General features: G+C 42.4%; 1 protein-coding gene across 2 annotated transcripts in view; it reads left to right on the top strand.

The window, feature by feature from the left end:
* The window catches only part of APC (APC regulator of Wnt signaling pathway), a 152,618-nt gene that overhangs the window by 30,409 nt on the left and 102,645 nt on the right, over positions 1-19,564 (top strand). For both annotated transcript variants that reach the window (XM_075836694.1, XM_075836687.1), the window contains exon 3: positions 16,122-16,263. The gene's annotated coding sequence lies outside the window, so the exon portion shown is untranslated. The remainder of the gene's footprint in view (positions 1-16,121; positions 16,264-19,564) is intronic.

The following is a 19,564-nucleotide window of genomic DNA, read 5'->3' as shown; positions in this document are numbered from 1 at the left end:
AGCCTAAGATCACAACGCCAAGCTTCAGCTGGCGTGGTGTAAAGCATGCCAGCACTGGACTCTAGAGCAGGGCACCCGTGTTTTCTGGAGTAATGAATCACATTTCACCATCTGGCAGTCTGATGACAGAATCTGGGTTTAGTGGATGCCAGGAGACTGCTACCTACTGGAATGCATAGGGATGCACAATGCATCGAAACTTCGATACGGTTTTGATACTCTGCATCCCCAAACGGTTCGATACCGTTATTTCATGTATTTCGATACTTAGCTATGCGGCCGCACAGCTCAGTATTGTAACACATGAATGTATGAGAGCGAGGCTGCAGCTGTGTAATACAGCCATTGCCCTGCTCCTGAGTCCTGACGTGCGCGCGGTCAGGATGATGCGATGCTGCCGGCACTGCACTAATGAGCGGCGGCACTACAAAACACCCCCATGTTCTGTCTTCAGTGCCTGATCCACCGCTCATTAGTGCAGCGCTGGCCACATCACCTCATGCTGACCGCGCGCGCGCACTTCCTGTCAGGAGCTGGGCAATGGCTGTATTACACAGCCGCAGCCCCGCTGGCGGAGATCAGGGAAACCTCTTATCTCCGCTGTTATTCCCGTGAATGCTGTGATCACAGCGGACTGCAGCATCCAGGAAAAAATGAGAAGGGGGGATGCCCCTTGGATCGCGTCAGGGAATTCCTGTGACGCGATTGAGGGACATACCATATATGGGCAGACAGCCCAGGGTCCATTGAAGGACCCCAGGGCTGTCCTACCATATTTCCTGTTAGGGCATAGTTAGGTATATCCTAACAACTGCCTGTGTACTATCCGTACACAGGCTAATGTACTGTAATATAGATATATGTCAGTACATTAAAGAGGCTTTGTCACCAGATTGTGCAACCCCTATCTGCTATTGCAGCAGATCGGCGCTGCAATGTAGATTACAGTAACGTTTTTATTTTTAAAAAACGAGCATTTTTGGCCAAGTTATGACCATTTTCGTATTTATGCAAATGAGGCTTGCAAAAGTACAACTGGGCGTGTTGAAAAGTAAAAGTACAACTGGGCGTGTATTATGTGCGTACATCGGGGCGTGTTTACTACTTTTACTAGCTGGGCTTTCTGACGAGAAGTATCATCCACTTCTCTTCAGAACGCCCAGCTTCTGGCAGTGCAGATCTGTGACGTCACTCACAGGTCCTGCATCGTGTCGGCCACATCGGCACCAGAGGCTACAGATGATTCTGCAGCAGCATTGGCGTTTGCAGGTAAGTCTATGTAGCTACTTACCTGCAAACGCCAATGCTGCTGCAGAATCATCTGTAGCCTCTGGTGCCGACACGATGCAGGACCTGTGAGTGACGTCACAGATCTGCACTGCCAGAAGCTGGGCGTTCTGAAGAGAAGTGGATGATACTTCTCGTCAGAAAGCCCAGCTAGTAAAAGTAGTAAACACTCCCCGATGTACGCACATAATACACGCCCAGTTGTACTTTTACTTTTCAACACGCCCAGTTGTACTTTTGCAAGCCTCATTTGCATAAATACAAAAATGGTCATAACTTGGCCAAAAATGCTCGTTTTTTAAAAATAAAAACGTTACTGTAATCTACATTGCAGCGCCGATCTGCTGCAATAGCAGATAGGGGTTGCACAATCTGGTGACAGAGCCTCTTTAAAGTTTAAAAAATAAAGTAATGTTAAATAAAAAAAAATACACACACCTTTTTTACAATAAACATTAAAATAAGTCTCAATACATAAAAAATACACATATTCGGTATTGGCGCGGCCGTAATAACCGGCACAACAATTTTTTTGCATCCTTTATGATGTGTACGCTGTAAAAAAAAAACAAAAAAAAACTTCTTTCTATCACTTCCGTAAGGCACGAGGTGCGATGAATTTAACCTCCATGTGCCTCACATTAATAGTAATTAACCCCATCATGTACCTCACACATTAACCCATTATGACTGAGAAACATGATGGGGTTAATTACTATTAATGTGAGGCACGTGGAGGTTAAATTCATCATCACACCACGTGCCTCACAGCAGAAAATGGAAGAACTTTTTTCTTTTTTTTTTTATTACTGTTGGCAAAGTATCGAAATCGCAATACTAAACGAAGTATCGATTTTCGAAGCCCAAATTCTGGTATCGTGACATCCCTAGTCGTGCCTACTGTAAGATTTAGTAGAGGTGAGATAATGGTCTGGGGCTGTATTTCAGCGTTTGGGCTAGTCCCCTTTTTACCAGTAAAGGATAATGTTAGTGCTACAGGATACGAAGATACTTTAGACCATTGTATGCTTTCAATTTTGCGCACAGGCAGGGGTTTCCCCAAACTGCTGTCAGAGTTTGGTGTGGAGGATCTCAAAAGGCCTTCCCAGAGCCCTGACAATCACCCCACTGGACATCTTTGGGATGAACTAGAACGGAGAGTGAGAGACAGACCCTCTCGTCCATTATCAGTGTCTGACCTCACAAACGCTCTTCTTGATGCATGAGCAAAATTCCCACAGACACACTCCGAAATCTTGTAGAAAGTCTTCCCCGAAGACTGGAAGCTGTTACTGCTGCAACAGTGGGGACAGACTACATGTTAACACGTATGGATTTGGAATTGGATGTCCATATACTTTTGCCCATTTAGTGTACATACACCATTATTTTGTGCATTTTACAACTCCACTCTATTCTCTATTAACCCCTTCACGACATGTCATACTAGTACGTGACAGCCGTTAAGGGGAAGTATGGAGTGGGCTTTTTGGTTTCGCCCATTTCAGTGAGGTATCGGCTGTGTAACCCAGCAGTGCAATGTGCGAAATAAAGATCATTTTGATTCTGCCCGTTTAACATCTTAAATGCTGCGGTCAATCACGACCGCGGCATTTAAATTGTTATAAATATGCACCTCCAATGCACCATTGCCACCCCCCATGATGCGATTGGGGGGGGGGGGGTGTCGATGGTTGTCATGGGGGCCCTAATATCTTTCAGGGCTTCAAAAGAGTGTCAGTATCACGATTATACTGCAAGACCTTAGCTGGTTCAATTCCCCTAGGGAAGTTATTTTTATTTTTTGTTTCAAAAAATATATATTAAAAGTTCAAAAAAAAGAAAACCTTTTCCCCTTAGGGCCTGTTCACATGACCGTTGCCCTTCCGTTGAGGGGTTCTGAGTTTGAACTAGCTAATGGTTTCCGTCTGTCACTGTTGTGACCGGGTTCCGTTGTTCTTGAAGGAACCAATGGCGCAGTTAACTACAGTATTTTTTTTTCGCAGCTTCCCAGACATTATGCGGTACAATAAATGGTGCCATGAAAAACTACAACTTGTCCCGCAAGACACTAGCCCTCATACGGCTATCTCAACGAAGAAATAAAGAAGTTCTGACTTTTGGAAGGAAAAATCAAAAATGGAAAACCTCAAAATGGGCTTTGTCATTAAGGGGTTAAAGGGTATAAAACAATGAAATGTGCTTATTTTTTTGGGTGCAATTTGTGGTAGATTTTTGGAGCATTTTGCTTAATGTCCTTTTGTGTTTCCTCATTGAAGATCTCTGCTTACAGGAAGTGAATGAGAACAATTTACACTCTGATACACCACAAAAACTGTATTAAAGACTTGTTTTCACCTACTAGAAACTTTGAGTATAAAGATAAACGATTTTGGCATGTGTGGGCGTGCTCCATTATTTTCTATGTGAGATAAAGGGAAAAAAAACGCGGAGTCAAAATTGTGCCCTGGTTTTGCGCTGATTACCATGTGGTTTTCTGTTACATTTATCAATACGGTCTAAAAGAAATACTGGCCTTGTTGTCCATAGCAACCAATCATAGTTGGGGTATGTTCACATGGGCTATTTTCAGCCGTTTCTTAGGCCTTAAAGAGGCTCTGTCACCAGATTTTGCAACCCATATCTCCTATTGCAGCAGATCGGCGCTGCAATGTAGATTACAGTAAAGTTTTTTGTTTTTTTTTTAAAAACAAGCATTTTTGGCCAAGTTATGAGCATTTTTATATTTATGCAAATGAGGCTTTCTAAAGTACAACTGGACGTGTATTGTGTGTGTAACATCTGGGCGTTTTTACTTCTTTTACTAGCTGGGCGTTGTGAATAGAAGCGTATGATGCTGACGAATCCGCATCATCCACTTCTCTTCACAACGCCCAGCTTCTGGCAGTGCACAGACACAGCGTGTTCTCGAGAGATCACGCTGTGACGTCACTCACTTCCTGCCCCAGGTCCTGCATCGTGTCGGACGAGCGAGGACACATCGGCACCAGAGGCTACATTTGATTCTGCAGCAGCATCGGCCGTTTGCAGGTAAGTCGATGTAGCTACTTACCTGCAAACGCTGATGCTGCTGCAGAATCAACTGTAGCCTCTGTCGCCTGGTGCCGATGTGTCCTCGCTCGTCCGACACGATGCAGGACCTGGGGCAGGAAGTGACGTCACAGCGTGATCTCTCGAGAACACGCTGTGTGTCTGTGCACTGCCAGAAGCTGGGTGGTAACGAAGAGAAGTGGATGATGCTGATTCGTCAGCATCATACACTCCTAGTCACAACGCCCAGCTAGTAAAAGAAGTAAAAACGCCCAGATGTACATACACAATACACGCCCACTTGTACATAACTTTAAACACGCCCAGTTGTACTTTAGAAAGCCTCATTTGCATAAATATAAAAATGCTCATAACTTGGCCAAAAATGCTCGTTTAAAAAAAAACAAAAAAAAAAAAACGTTACTCTTATCTACATTGCAGTGCCGATCTGCTGCAATAGGAGATAGGGGTTGCAAAATCTGGTGACAGAGCCTCTTTAAACGGCTGAAAAATGGGAAGCAGAATGCTTATAAACATCTGCCCATTGATTTCAATGGAAAATACGGTGTTTTGTTCCGAGAGGGTGTTATTTTACGGATCATTTTCAAATAACGGCACGTAAAAAGTGCATGTCACTTGTTGAGACGTTTTTGGAGCTGGTTTTCATTGACTATTGAAAAACGGCCGCAAAAAACGCTAGCTCCGTGTTTTCAGCCGTATTTTGTTAAGGGTGTGAACATACCCTTAAACTGGGACTATTCCAGAGCTGCTGCTGCTGCTGTGTCTATAGGGGATTTAGATGAATTTACAGCCCAACTCCTCCTGGTGCCAAGCAACATTAATGCCTTGTTCACACAGTCTAGATTTGGTGCAGACTGTGCATGTATTTTTTTAAGTCGAAAACATGAACTGAATGTAAACAGAAGAAATATACACAGTCGAGTCACATTATTATGACCATTTCCTACTTTCGATGTCGGCACCGCGTAGCCCATGAAGGAAGTGATGTGTCGGGGGCTGGCTTGGTGCGTATAGAAGGTGTGTACGGAACTGTTCAATGAAAAGCAACGCTGATGTGAACAGGCCCTTAGTGGCATTTTGGTAAATTTCTTGGGTCAGTGACATTTTGTTTCAAAACACAGCGTGCTCTAGTAATGGCATTTTTCCCATAGGCTTCTCTAAAGGATTAAAAAAAATACTCGAAACAAACAATGTACAAAAGTAATGGGAAAAAAACAACCCGCTGGAAAAAGTATGTGTCAGGAAGGCTTTACAGTCACATTAATAAGTGGATTTACATGGTGGCCCCCACCCCCTCTACAACATCATGAAGAAAAATGTACACAACCACACATCAGTAAGTATTTGTAAGAGGGCCGTGTAGACAGCTCGTTGATCGGCGCTCATTTGCTCCTTTCACACGGAGCAATGATTGCTTATGTATAGGGACGAGCGATCGTTACTCCAATTGCTCGACCCCATGCATTTTCAGTGTGTCGGTAGCGTGTCTTCCTCATTACACAGAGGGATGTGCTGCCGACAATGATGATTTTTTAATACTGCATAAAAGAGCAAATCAGCCGATGAAGGAGCGTTTGCTTGTTTATCGGCTGATCGTTGCCCCGATTACACACGGCAATGATTGGAAACCAGCTTTCATGTGAACGCTCGTTTGCCCAATCGTTGGCTTGTGTAATAGGGCCTTTAGGCATAGAAATAGTTATGTCCTTAAACCAGAGAACTCAAAAGTTACACTGTATCGAAATTAGCCAAAATCTTTCTGCCCTTTCTATGGCAAACCTGCTCACAACTCTGTATGTGCCCGAAATCTACATAACCCAATCTTACAAATAGACGCTCAAACATTAAGCCTTTTAAAGTAACCTCATGGAGGAGGTGGGGCGGATCAGTTCATTTATGTACAGGGATACTTTTTCATACAAATTCAGAGGAACACTAGCTAGATCCTCCATGGAGAACACAAGAAGCTATTCACCTCATCTCGGTTCTTTCTCTTCCCTTTCTGGCACTTGTAATACTTGGAAGAAGGCTGTGTGTACTCAAGTCTAGTTTCTTGGTGATAATTTTGATGCGGAAACTGCGTCTGAATCCGCGCCCAAAAATAATTTCAACGGGAGGCAGAGGCGTTTTTTTTTGCCCCAGGTGGATTTTGGCTGCTCGTGGGAAAAAAAGCGGCATGCCGTCTCTGAAATCGATGGGAGGCATAAAAAAAAAATCAGCAACGCTCGTCTGAGCGTTTTTCGCAGCTCTATTTTGACCGCAGTCCTTGCATTAGCTTCAATGGCTGCGGGCGAAAAACGCTTCAAAAAAAGCGCGGGCAGTTCAAAATCTGCCTCAAAATTCCTGAAGGAATTCTGAGGCAGATCTTTTTCTGCCTGCAAAAACTCTGAACAGGCCAAATAGAAATTGTTCCAAATATCGTGCAAACTTTCCCCTACTTAATAGTTCCCCCAACTTACGCCACCACTTCCATGTTACCCCATCTATAGCCTTTACCTCCATATAAAATGGGGTCACTTCTGGGGGGTTTCTTTCATTATTTCACATCAGAGCCTCTGCAATTGTGAACCAATACTTTGGAAGTTGCCAATTAGTCCTCAAATTCGCATGGTACTCTCCTGAGCCTGGTCGAATGTCCAGGCAAAAGATTAGGGCCACATGTAGGGTGTTTTTGAAACCGGGAAACTCAGCATAATAATTAGATGTCTTGTTATGGTGGCACAAGCTGGGCACCACATATTGGCACTATCTATGGAAATAAAATCCCATTTTCACTCTGCAACATCGAGTGCACATTAATATCTGAAAAACACCTGCAGGGTGAACATGCTCACTACACCCCTAGGTGAATACCCTGAGGGGTGTAGTTTCCAAAATGGGGTCACTTCTGGGGGGGGGGTTTCCACTGTTTTGGTCCCACAGGAGCTTTGCAAATGCGACATAGCGCCCAGAAACCAAATCCAGCAAAATCTGCACTCCAAAAGCCAAATGGCACTCCTTTCCGAATTCCGTCCGAAAATACGGCTCCAAAGCGGCAGCAAACATCTGCCCATTCATTTGAATGGGCTTTACGATGTTCTGTGCCGACGGTCATTTTTTTTACGTAAAAAAGACGCCCGCATCAAAGAAGTGCCTGTCACTTCTTCAGATGTAAATGGAGCCGGTTTCCATGGACTCCATGGAAAAACAGCTCCAATTACGTCCGTAATAGACGCAGCGAAAGACGCCTGCACATGCCATTACGGCTGAAATTTCGGGGCTGTTTTCTCCTGAAAACAGCCCTGTAATTTCAGCCGTAACGGACGCTGCCATGTGAACATATCCTTACCGTGTGCCCAAACAGCAGTTTATGACCACATATGGGATATTGGCGTACTCTGGAGAAATTGCTTTACAAATGTTGGGTTCCATTTTTCCTTTATTTGTTGAGAAAATGAAAATTTGTTTGCTAAAGCTACGTCTTATTGAAGAAAACAAAATTGTTTTTATTTTCACTGCCCAATTCTAATAAAATCTATGAAACTCCTGTGGGGTCAAAATGCTCACAACACCCCTAGATGGATTCCTCAAGAGGTGTAGTTTCCTAAATAGAGTCGCTTTTTGGGCGTTCTTTGCTTTGTCCCCTCAGGGGCTTTGCAAATGTGACATGGCCTCCGCAAACCATTCCTGCTAAATGTGATCTCCAAAAGCCAAATGGCGCTATTTCTCTTCTGAGCCCTGCCGTGTGTCCAAACAGCCGTTTATTACCACATGTGGGGTATTGTTTTACTCGGGAGAACTTGCTTTAAAAATGTTGCAATGATTTTTCTCCTTTAGTCCTTGTGGAAATTAGAAAAAATTATCTAAACCGACATTTTCTTTGAAAGAATGTAGCTTTTAATTTTCACGGCCTACTTCCAATAATTTCTGCAATAATCCTGTGGGTTCAAAAGTCACTTTACCCCTAGATAATTTTCTTTAGGGGTCTAGTTTCCCAAATGGGGTCACTTTTGGGGGATTTCCACTGTTTTGGCACAGCAAGGGATATTTCTAAAAACTGCAGAATCTGGGCAATTAATATTGAGTTGCATTTCTCTGGTAAAAATTTTGGTCGGATTCACACGAGCGTGTGCGTTTTGCGCGCGCAAAAAACGCTGCGTTTTGTGAGTGCAAAAGGTACATAACAGCTCCGTGTGTCAGCAGCGTATGATGCGGGGCTGCGTGATTTTGGCGCAGCCGCCATTATTATGACACTGTTTGTGTGTGCTGCGCGTGATTTTCACGCACCCATTGACTTCAATGGGTGTGTGATGCGCGAAAAACGCACAAATATAGGACATGTCGTGAGTTTTACGCAGCGGACACAAGCTGAGTGAAAATCACGGACTGTCTGAAAGGCTCCATTGACTAACATAGGTCCGTGCGAGGCGGGTGAAAATCACGCGCGTTGCACGGGCGTATTATACGTTCATCTGAATAAGCCCTTACAAAAAGAAAATCGATTTCTAAATGTTGTTTTAAATACTTTGAGGCGTGAAGTTTTTTAAATGGGGTGATTTATGGGGTCTATCTAGTACATAAGGCCCTCAAAGCCACTTCACAACTGAACTCGTCCCTGTAAAAATGGCCTTTTGAAATTTTCTTGAAAATGTGAGAAATTACTGCTAAAGTTCTAAGCCTTGTAACGTCCTAGAAAAATAAAAGGATGTTTAAAAAACTGCCAATCTAAAGTAGACATATGGGTGATGTTAATTTGAAAAAATATACTGTATCACGTTCACGTTTCACACAGAATAATCTATTAAATCAATTATTCAGGTTATTACGGTTGTGTAGATACCTAATATGTGTTGATTTTTCGTTTTTATGTAATGTATGGGCAAAATCTATACTTTATGCTAAATAATACCTTTTTTGGAGACATTTTTTTACTTTTATTATTGTTACGTTTGGTTTTTAATCCCATTAAAGGGAATGTGTTGCCAGAAAAACATGTTTTTTAAAAAAAAATTAAACATTTAGTGTGTGGGTGATTAAACATTGTTCAAATTTTTTTTATTTCTTTCACGAGTCAGGAAATATTATAAATTAATTCTAATTTATAATACTACCCATTTTTGGTCACTAGATGGAGCTATCCCCAAAATTGCAGCTTTGCAAAATTGGGTAAAAAGCCCTCGCTCTAGTGAGCTCTCAGCATCCCCCCCTCCTTTATCCTGGCTAGTGCCGGGATAAACGAGGGGTTTGAACGGTGTAACCTCCTACACTGTGTGTCGCCATTTTTTGAGCTAACACACAGTGTAGCAGGTTTACATACAGTAGTAAACAAACACGAACATACATTGAAATCTCTTACCTGCTCCTGCCGCCGCGGCTCCCTCCGGCCCGTCCGCTCCGTTTGCTGCCGCTGGTCTAAGTGCACAAATCCGGAAGCCGCGACCGGAAGTAGTAATATTACTGTCCGGCCGCGACTTCCGGTCCACAGGAAAATGGCGCCGGACGGCGCCAATTTCGAATTGGACTGTGTGGGAGCGGCGCATGCGCAGTTCCCACACAGACGCCGTACACTGAAGTCAATGGGACGGGAGCCGTTCGCAGTCCCTATGGGACTGTTGCTGCAGTATTCCATGTCTGTATGTGTCGTTAATCGACACACACAGAAATGGAACAAAAAATGGCAGCCCCCATAGGGAAGAAAAAGTAAAACACAAACACACAAATGAATATAAACGTTTTTAATAAAGCACTAACATCTTTAACATATAAAAAAAATAATTTGTGATGACACTGTTCCTTTAAGGGATAACTTTATTTTTATTTTTTACTTACAACAAAATTAGCGTACTCTTGTATGCCAATACATTACACTGTGTCACTATGACACAATCTGCTATTAGGGTAGCACATAGTGTACCCTAACAGCAAGCATACTGCACAGACAGCTCTGAGGTCCTTTTTAGGTCCCCTGGGCTGACTGCAGAGGGATTTCCCGGTATTGTATAGTGTCACCAGATTTCCGGTGACGCGATCGAGGAGGGGAGTCCCCTTTGATCATGCCGCGGTCGCGAACCGTGGCATTCAAATGGTTAAACAGCTGGGGTTGGAATTCTATATAAGCTGCAGAAGCTAGGGGGAAATCTATTAACTTTTCCACAACAGTTTTCTAGCATAGATAAGTAGCAAAATTTAGACTTTTGTTCACTTTTCGCCGCTCTTGCCACTTTTCTTAAAAAGTTGGTCGAACGTACCATATTTACTATAATTTACGCCAGAAAATTTAGGGGCGTACACACAGCCGGCAATGTGACAGTTTATAAAGGCGTACGCCTCGTGATAAGTTTGTCGCTTATCAAACGCCAGTCCAAATCTCTCCGAAGCAGTTTTGCTGAACTCTTGCATGAAAGAGGAAGCCCTTACCTTCCAGCCTCTACTTTCAGCTGGTATGAGCAATGCACAATGTTTGGGGAAAGGGGGCAAGGCTATAATGTGATCTATAAGCTGGGCAATGTTGAAGGACCTGGAGCAGGTGACAATCTGTGCAAGACAAGCATGACAGCAGGAATAGTGGAGTTTAATGTTACCGTGTTCAGGTAGGGTGCGTTCAGAGGTGACTTTATGGGGCGCGCAGTAAGGGTATGTTCACACTCAAACTCAAGGGAAAACAGCCCCTGATTTTCAGACGTTTTTTGAGCAACTCGTGTTTTTCGCAGCGTTTTTTACGCACGTTTTTGGAGCTGTTTTCAATAGAGTCTATGAGAAAACGGCTCCAAAAACGTCCCAAGAAATGTCCTGCACTTCTTTTGATGAGCCGTCCTTTTACGCGCCGTATTTTGTCAGCGACGCGTAAAATGACAGCTCGTCTGCACAGAACATCGTAATACCCATTGCAAGCAATGGGCAGATGTTTGCCGACGTATTGGAGCCGTCTTTTCAGGCGTAATTCGAGGCGTGTGCACATACCCTCAAAAACGCATACATAAAATCATGTGCCGTGGTTTTTGCCTGTGCGGTTCCTACAGGCAAAAACCGTGGCAATTTGCTGTTAAACCGCGTGCGTTTTTTGCCACGATTGTTGATGCTTTCTTACCCTCTGGCCAAAAATGTCTCCTCTAAATGCACCCTTGGTTTGTGGAGGGCAACTGTGGTTATACACTTTTATTTTCCAATTTGTGTATATTGTGGAAAAATATTTTCCTGCCATTTTTACAAAAACGCAGCAAAAATCTATAGTAGAAGAGTTGAGAAAATGCCACTTGTAAACATATTCTTACTTTGTACTAGTTACCTAGCTTTCCCAGGTTCCTGAAAGGCAAATCTGCCTAGCTATGGCACAATGTGGTTGCCAGGACGGGGGACTTATCCAGATAGATTTAGTATTCAGCAGTCTATTACAGCTTTATATGGTCCGTTACCCAGCTTTCCCAGGATCCTAAAAAGGCAACTTTTATGCTGCAGTATCAAGGATTTATCACTGGAAAACTAGGTAGGTGTTAATTACAACTTCCCAGCGTTTCCAGACTCCTGAATAGAAAATCTGACTTATTATGCTAACATATAAGGAGTCGGGGATTTATCAATGCACGACTAAGATCTGGAATTCTGCAGTCTTGGAAAGCTGGGTAGCTGTGATGGATAACATATTGGTTATATTGATTGTGTGCTGCTCTGATATATTTGGTGTGGTCACCATTGCTCCACATTGTTGTCCTGGGATAGTTAGGTGACAATGTAAGGTGGCATGTAAGTCCACTTATTAATGTACGGCACTGTAAGGCCTTCCTGACACATACTTTTTTCAGCGTGTTTTTTTCCTTTTCATTACTTTTGTACATTCGGTTTGTAGAGAAGCCTATGGGAAAAATGCCATGACTAGAGCACGCTGCGTTTTGGAAAAAATACCACTGACCCAAGAAACTTACCAAAATGCCACTAAGGGCCTGTTCACACAGCGTTGCTTTTCGTTGAGGGGTTACATAGTTACATAGTTACATAGTTAGTACGGCTGAAAAAAGACACATGTCCATCAAGTTCAACCAAGGGACGGGAAAAGGGAAGGAAAAATTTCTACACATAGGAGTTAATACTTTTTTGTTCTAGGAAATTATCTAAGCCTTTTTTAAAGCCATCTACTGTCCCTGCTGTGACCAGCTCCTGCGGTAGGCTATTCCATAGATTCACAGTTCTCACAGTAAAGAAGGCTTGTCGTCTCTGCAGGTTGAACCTTTTTTTCTCCAGACGGAGGGAGTGCCCCCTTGTTTTTTGAGGGGGTTTTACAAGGAACAGGATTTCACCATATTTTTTGTATGTGCCATTAATATATTTATATAAGTTAATCATGTCCCCCCTTAGTTCTCTTTTTTCAAGGCTAAATAGGTTTAATTCTTTTAATCTTTCCTCATAACTTAGATTCTTCATGCCCCTAATTAGCTTCGTTGCTCTTCTTTGTATTTTTTCCAGCTCCAGGGCATCCTTTCTATGAACTGGAGCCCAGAACTGGACTGCATATTCTAGATGAGGCCTCACTAATGCTTTGTAAAGTGGCAATATTACATCCCTGTCCCGCGAGTCCATGTCTCTTTTAATACACGACAATATCCTGCTGGCCTTTGAAGCAGCTGATTGACATTGCATGCTGTTATTGAGTTTATGATTTACAAGTACACCCAGATCCTTCTCAACAAGTGAGTCCGCCAGTGTAGCTCCCCCTAGGACATATGATGCATGCATGTTGTTGGTACCTAGATGCATAACTTTACATTTATCTACATTAAACTTCATCTGCCAAGTGGACGCCCAAACACTTAGTTTGTTTAAAAATGTGTCTGCAATTCATGAACATCTTCCATAGACTGAACTATATTACATAGCTTGGTGTCATCTGCAAAAATAGAAATAGTGCTATTAATCCCATCCTCTATATCATTAATAAATAAGTTGAATAATAGTGGTCCCAGCACTGAACCCTGGGGTACACCACTTATAACCGGGGACCATTCAGAGTAGGAATCATTGACCACAACTCTCTGGATACGGTCCTTGAGCCAATTCTCAATCCAATTCCAAACTATACTTTCTAAACCTATAGTCCTTAATTTACCCATTAGGCGTCTATGGGGGACAGTGTCAAATGCCTTTGCAAAGTCCAAAAACACTAAATCCACAGCGGCCCCTCTGTCTAGGCTTCTGCTCACCTCTTCATAAAAACAGATTAGGTTAGTTTGACAACTTCTGTCCTTAGTAAAACCATGCTGGCTGTCACTTATAATGCTATTTATTGTCACATAATCCTGTATATAGTCCCTCAATAGCCCTTCAAACATTTTCCCCACGATGGATGTTAAGCTTACTGGTCTATAATTACCCGGCGAAGACCTAGAGCCCTTTTTGAAAATCGGCACCACATTTGCGCTGCGCCAGTCCCTTGGCACTATACCAGTCACTAGAGATTCTCCGAATATTATGAAAAGGGGGACAGAAATAACTGAACTAAGCTCTTTAAGAATTCTAGGGTGTAACCCATCTGGTCCCGGGGCCTTGTGCACATTTATTTTATTTAACTTAGCTTGGACCATCTCTACATTCATCCAATTCAGTATATCAACTGATATATTAACAGCACCGGCAGCGGCTACATCAGCTGCTCCTTCTGTTGTATATACAGAGTGGAAGAACCCATTTAGTAACTCTGCCTTCTCTTGATCCCCTGTGACCAACTCCCCATTACCACTATCTAAGGGTCCTACATGTTCAGACCTGGGCTTTTTAGCATTTATATACTTGAAGAATTTTTGGGGATTTGTTTTACTATCCTTGGCCACCTGCCTTTCATTTTGTATTTTTGCTAATTTTATTACCTTTTTACAGATTTTATTAAGCTCTTTATATTTTACAAAGGCTGCAGCTGTACCCTCAGATTTGTATTTTTTAAATGCCCTTTTTTTGTCATGTATTGCCCGTTTTACAGAATGTGTAAGCCATGTGGGGTTTAATTTGAGTCGTTTATACTTATTACCTGTAGGAATAAATTTTGCACTATAATAACTCAAAGTAGATGTGAAAATCTCCCATTTATCATTTGTCCCATTATATGACATTAGTTCTTCCCAGTCTATATCCTGAATTGCCGCCCTCATCCTGGGGAAATTGGCTTTCTTAAAATTAAGTGTTTTTGCCCTCCCAGCCTGCGTTTGTTTTTTACAGTAAAGGTAAAATATAACTATATTGTGATCACTGTTACCGAGGTTTTCACGAACATTGACATTCCCAACAAGCTCTGCATTATTAGAAATGACCAGATCCAACAGAGCTTCACCTCTAGTCGGGTCTTCCACAAACTGGCCCATAAAATTTTCCTGCAACAGGTTGAGGAAATGTCTCCCCTTTGCAGTTGAAGCCGAACCATAACCCCAATTAAAATCACGGAAATTAAAATCTCCCATTATCACTACAGTACCCGCCTGTGCTGCCCGCTCCATCTGTTTATATAGCTGACCTTCCATCTTCTCAGTTATATTGGGGGGTCTATAGATTACACCAAAAGTAATTTTTTCAGTGTTTACTTCCCTTTCTAGTTCCACCCACAAGGTTTCAACCTCCTCACAATCTTCACCCACTATTGTCTCTTTCAGACTCGCCTTCATATCACTTCTCACATACAGACATACACCACCGCCTTTCCTATTTGTCCTGTCTTTCCGAAAAAGTGTAAAACCCTGTAGATTTACAGCCCAGTCATGTGAAGAGCCTATCCATGTCTCAGCAACACCAACTATATCTATATTTTCTTCCAGTATCAAGGCCTCCAGCTCCCCCATTTTGCTTGCTAGACTTCTGGCATTTGTGAACATACACTTTAACTTGCCTGTCAGTTTTTCACTTTTATTATCAGAAATGTGATTTGACATTATTTGGGCATTTTTATTTACACTGATGTTTTGTAACGAAAGGATCTCCTTATCTTGTTGTCTAGTCCTCTCCCCACATTCTGTTTCTCCCCCCACCAATATAGTCTGACCCCTCTCTAACCTGGCTACCCCTTTTTTTTCTACATTGACCTCCCTCCTCAGCCCCAGGGTTCCGTCTGAGGATCCCCTAAGCGGAAAGGCAAATGGAAACCTTCGCTTCCGTTTGAATCCCCATTGATCTCAATGGTGACGGAAAGTTTGCTAAAGGTTTCCGTTTGTTACCGATGTGACAGGGTTCCGTTGTTTTGACGGAATCAATACTGTAAACAACTGCGCTACTCATTCCGTCAAAAACAACGGAACCCTGTCACAACTGTGACAAACGGAAACCATTAGCAATGTTTCCGTCACCATTGAATTGAGATCAATGGTGATGCAAACGGAAGCTAAGGTTTCCGTTTGCCTTTCCATTGAGGGGTTCCCCCTGACTGAAACCTCAGATGGGACCCCTCAACGGAATGACAACGCTGATGTGACCACAGCCTAACAAAAAATAAACTTGTCTGTTTTATATTTTACTAAAGACTTTCAGCTAACATCTGAAGCATTGGTTAAATGGGTTTTTGGATAAAACTACATATCCCTTATTGATGTCTTGAATTTAGTTGTTCACTAAGTGGTGTCTGATAGGGCATACAACAGGGCACTTGTCATGCATCCGAAAAAACAAATCTGCCGTTCAAGTGTCAGAGCAGACGATGCTCCTTCAAACCTACTATTCCTAAAATACTGAATTTTTCATGTGCATTATGAGCAGGTGCTGTTTTAGCAAATAAGTATTATATTTTCATACATTTTTTTTTTATTTTTTTCTTACAGGACCTCAAACAAAATGGTGTTACGGTGATCTACAAACATTCAAAGACACCTGAATCAGTGTTGTGCCTGAAACGGGGCACACACGTTGTGATGAACGACTTGCTTGGTAATTGTGACGAGAGAGACAAAGGGGAGCATTCCAGTAAGTACTGTTTGTATTTTTTATGGGGACGAAAAAACTAAGATTGAGATTTTGTATGTTCTCATTTATTGCGTACTATTGTAGTGAACAGGATTTTTATAAAATCCTGTTCACACAATACGGTCCAAAACTTCATGTCTTTTTGGTGGGGCCTAGTGTTTTAAAGGTATTGTCTAGGATTAGAAAAAAAAGAATCTGCTTTTTCCCCCCCCTAGAAACAGGGCCACACTTGTCTAGGGGCTGATCTGCAATACCAGACACTGCTTATGGACAAATGTGGCACTGTTTCTAGGAAAAATTAAAATGTGTTAGAAAAAAAAATACATTTAATAATAATACAAACAATGGCTACAAAGGATTACATAGCCCTCAGGGTAAGGCCACACGGTGCGGCCACGTTGCATTTATGTTGCGTTTTTAAACCGCAGCAAGTAATTTTTCAATAGAAGTCAATGGTGACCCTTTTTATTATAGACAGACTGCTGCTATTATATTACAATGTGTTTTTTGTGCGGTTGACGGCATCTTCATAATGTCCGACCGCATGCAGTTAATGACCGCGCTGCCAAAGTTGTTGCTGAACTGCTTGCGTTTTTGCTAACCGTTCTGCAATGCCTTATAATGAACTATATACAGAAAGCACCTCACAAACTTCAACACGGGTGAAAGCTATGTCCATCAATTATTTCCTTTAAAAACGCAACAGAACTGCAGCGTTACAGAGACAAAAAACGCATGCAGTTGACCGCGTGCGGTTTTCAAACGCAACACAACTGCAACAAAACCGCTTCAAGGACGCGCCGTGTGGCCTTACCCTTAAGTAGAACATTCTGACAGTACAGATTGCAGACCAAAAATAGGTTGTGTAAGGCTCTGTCCACATTAGCGTTGGGGTCCCGTTCTGACGTTCCGTCTGAGCTTTCCGTCAGAACGGGACCCTGAACAGACACAGACGGAAACCAGAGGTTTCCGTTTCCATCACCATTGATTTCAATGGTGACGGATCCGGTGCCCATGGTTTCCGTTTGTCTCTGTTGTGCACCAGACCGGTAGTCTACTACGCTATTGCTTCCGGCAAAACGACGAGTCCGGTGCACAACAGAGACAAACGGAAACCATGGGCACCGGATCCGTCACCATTGAAATCAATGGTGATGGAAACGTAAACCTCTGGTTTCCGTTTGTGTCTGTTCAGTGTCCTGTTCTGACAGAAAGCTCAGACAGAACGGGACCCCAACGCAGATGTGAATGAAGCCTTACCGCTGGTATAAAGCTGAATATACACACTGATATTTATCTGTAGAACGTGCTGTTACTCTAAAGCTAGCCATTTCCTTTAGATAGCTGTTGGCCAAACTATTGTTCTGCCAACAGCTATTCCTCCTGACTCTCCTATACACATACACGCTCAGATTGTCAGAGCGTACATAGGTTTTCAATAGGTAATAGGGAGAAAGCCGCTACCAGACTCCTCTGGCAGCAGCTTGTCTACTAACAAACAAAAGGATCGGGCATGTTGAAATTCAACATGCCCGATCCTTGTCTCCCCAGCCATACACATTAGATCAGGGGTGGGCAAACTTTTTGACTCGCGGGCCACAATGGGTTCTAAAATTTGACAGAGGGGCCGGGCCAGGAGCATTTGGAGGGAGTGTTTGGGCCGGATATACTAAGGCATTAAATGTAGTGTGTGCAAACCTCATAGCACAGTAAGAACACTACAACCCAATTTATTAACTGTTTTTCAAATGTGAAAAATAGCCCTTATCAGTTAATAAATTTGTCTCAAGGAATATGCAAGATATGGCATTTACATACTATTTCGCAGATACTGGGAGGAGGAAATGTAAATAGATTAAAATAACATACGCACTGTGATTTATCAAGAAAAAAGTTCTGTTGACTCTGTAAATTAGCTGCCAACCTCTGAGCAGTAGCCGCCCGTTCTTGTGTTGACTGCTTGCTAGCATAGTTTGCATGCTTCGTGGCAAAGTGACGGCTGATATTGTACTCTTTGAAAACCGAAGGGCTTAATGGTGACGTGAAACGAAGTGAAAATTAAAGTGAAATAAAGAGAAATACGCGCCACATTAACCCCTTAATGACCGGGCCATTTTGCACGTTAATGACCAAGGATTATTTTTTGTTTTTTCATGGTCGCATTCCAAGAGTCGTAACTTTTTTTTTATTACGTCGACATAGCCGTATAAGGGCTTGTTTTTTGCGGGACGAGTTGTATTTTGTAATTGCACCATTTTTAGATGCTTACAATATATTGATTAACTTTTATTAACTTTATTTTAGGAGAGAATTGAAAATAAGCAGCTATTCCAGCATTAATTTTCACGTTATAAATTTATGCCCTTTACTATGCAGCATAAATAACATGTTAACTTTATTCTACGGGTCGGCACGATTACGAGGATACCAAATATGTAAAGGTTTTATATGTTTTCCTATGTTTGCACAATAAAAACCCTTTTAGAAAAAAATTACTTGTTTTTGCATCGCCGCGTTCCAAGAGCCGTCATTTTTTTATTTTTCCGTCGATGTGACCGTATGTGGGCTTGATTTTTGCGGGCCAATGCGTAGTTTTCATTAGTACTATTTTGGGGTACATAGGACTTATAGATTAACTTTTATTTTATTTTTTATGGGGGGAATGGGAGAAAAGAGAGAATTTTGCCGTTGTTTTTTGCGGGTTTTTTGGACGCCGTACATCCGGCGGTTTCATTAATGTGTTCATTTTATTGGTCAAGTTGTTATGATCGCGGGGATACCATATATGTGTATGTGTGATTTGTTTTGACACTTTTACTGAATAAAACCACTTTTTGGGCAAACAAAGTAGTTTTATTTGATTTTGACTGTAATTATTTTATTTTTTTTCAACAAACTTTATTTAACTGATTGACATTTTTTTTTAAAGTCCCACCAGGGGACTTCACTATGCGATGTGCCGATCGCATATATAATGCTTTGGTATACTTAGTATACCAAAGCATTATTGCCTGTCAGTGTAAAACTGACAGGCAACCTGTTAGGTCATGCCTCCGGCATCGCCAAACAGGCAGTTGCGGAAGACAGACCTGGGGGTCTTTGTTAGACCCCCGGCTGTCATGGAAACCCGACGGCGACCCGCGATTTGTTTGCGGGGGCGCCGATCGGGTGACAGAGGGAGCTCCCTCCCTCTGTCAAACACATTAGATGCCGCTGTCACTATTGACAGCGGCATTTAATGGGTTAAACTGCCGGAATCGGAGCGCGCTTCGATTCCGGCAGTTGCAGCAGGAGCCAGGCT

Source organism: Rhinoderma darwinii, chromosome 1 (genome assembly GCF_050947455.1).
Source record: "Rhinoderma darwinii isolate aRhiDar2 chromosome 1, aRhiDar2.hap1, whole genome shotgun sequence".
Classification (NCBI taxonomy): domain Eukaryota; kingdom Metazoa; phylum Chordata; class Amphibia; order Anura; family Rhinodermatidae; genus Rhinoderma; species Rhinoderma darwinii.
The sequence above is the reverse complement of the archived record's forward strand: the minus strand, read 5'-3'. Positions and strand labels throughout refer to the sequence as shown.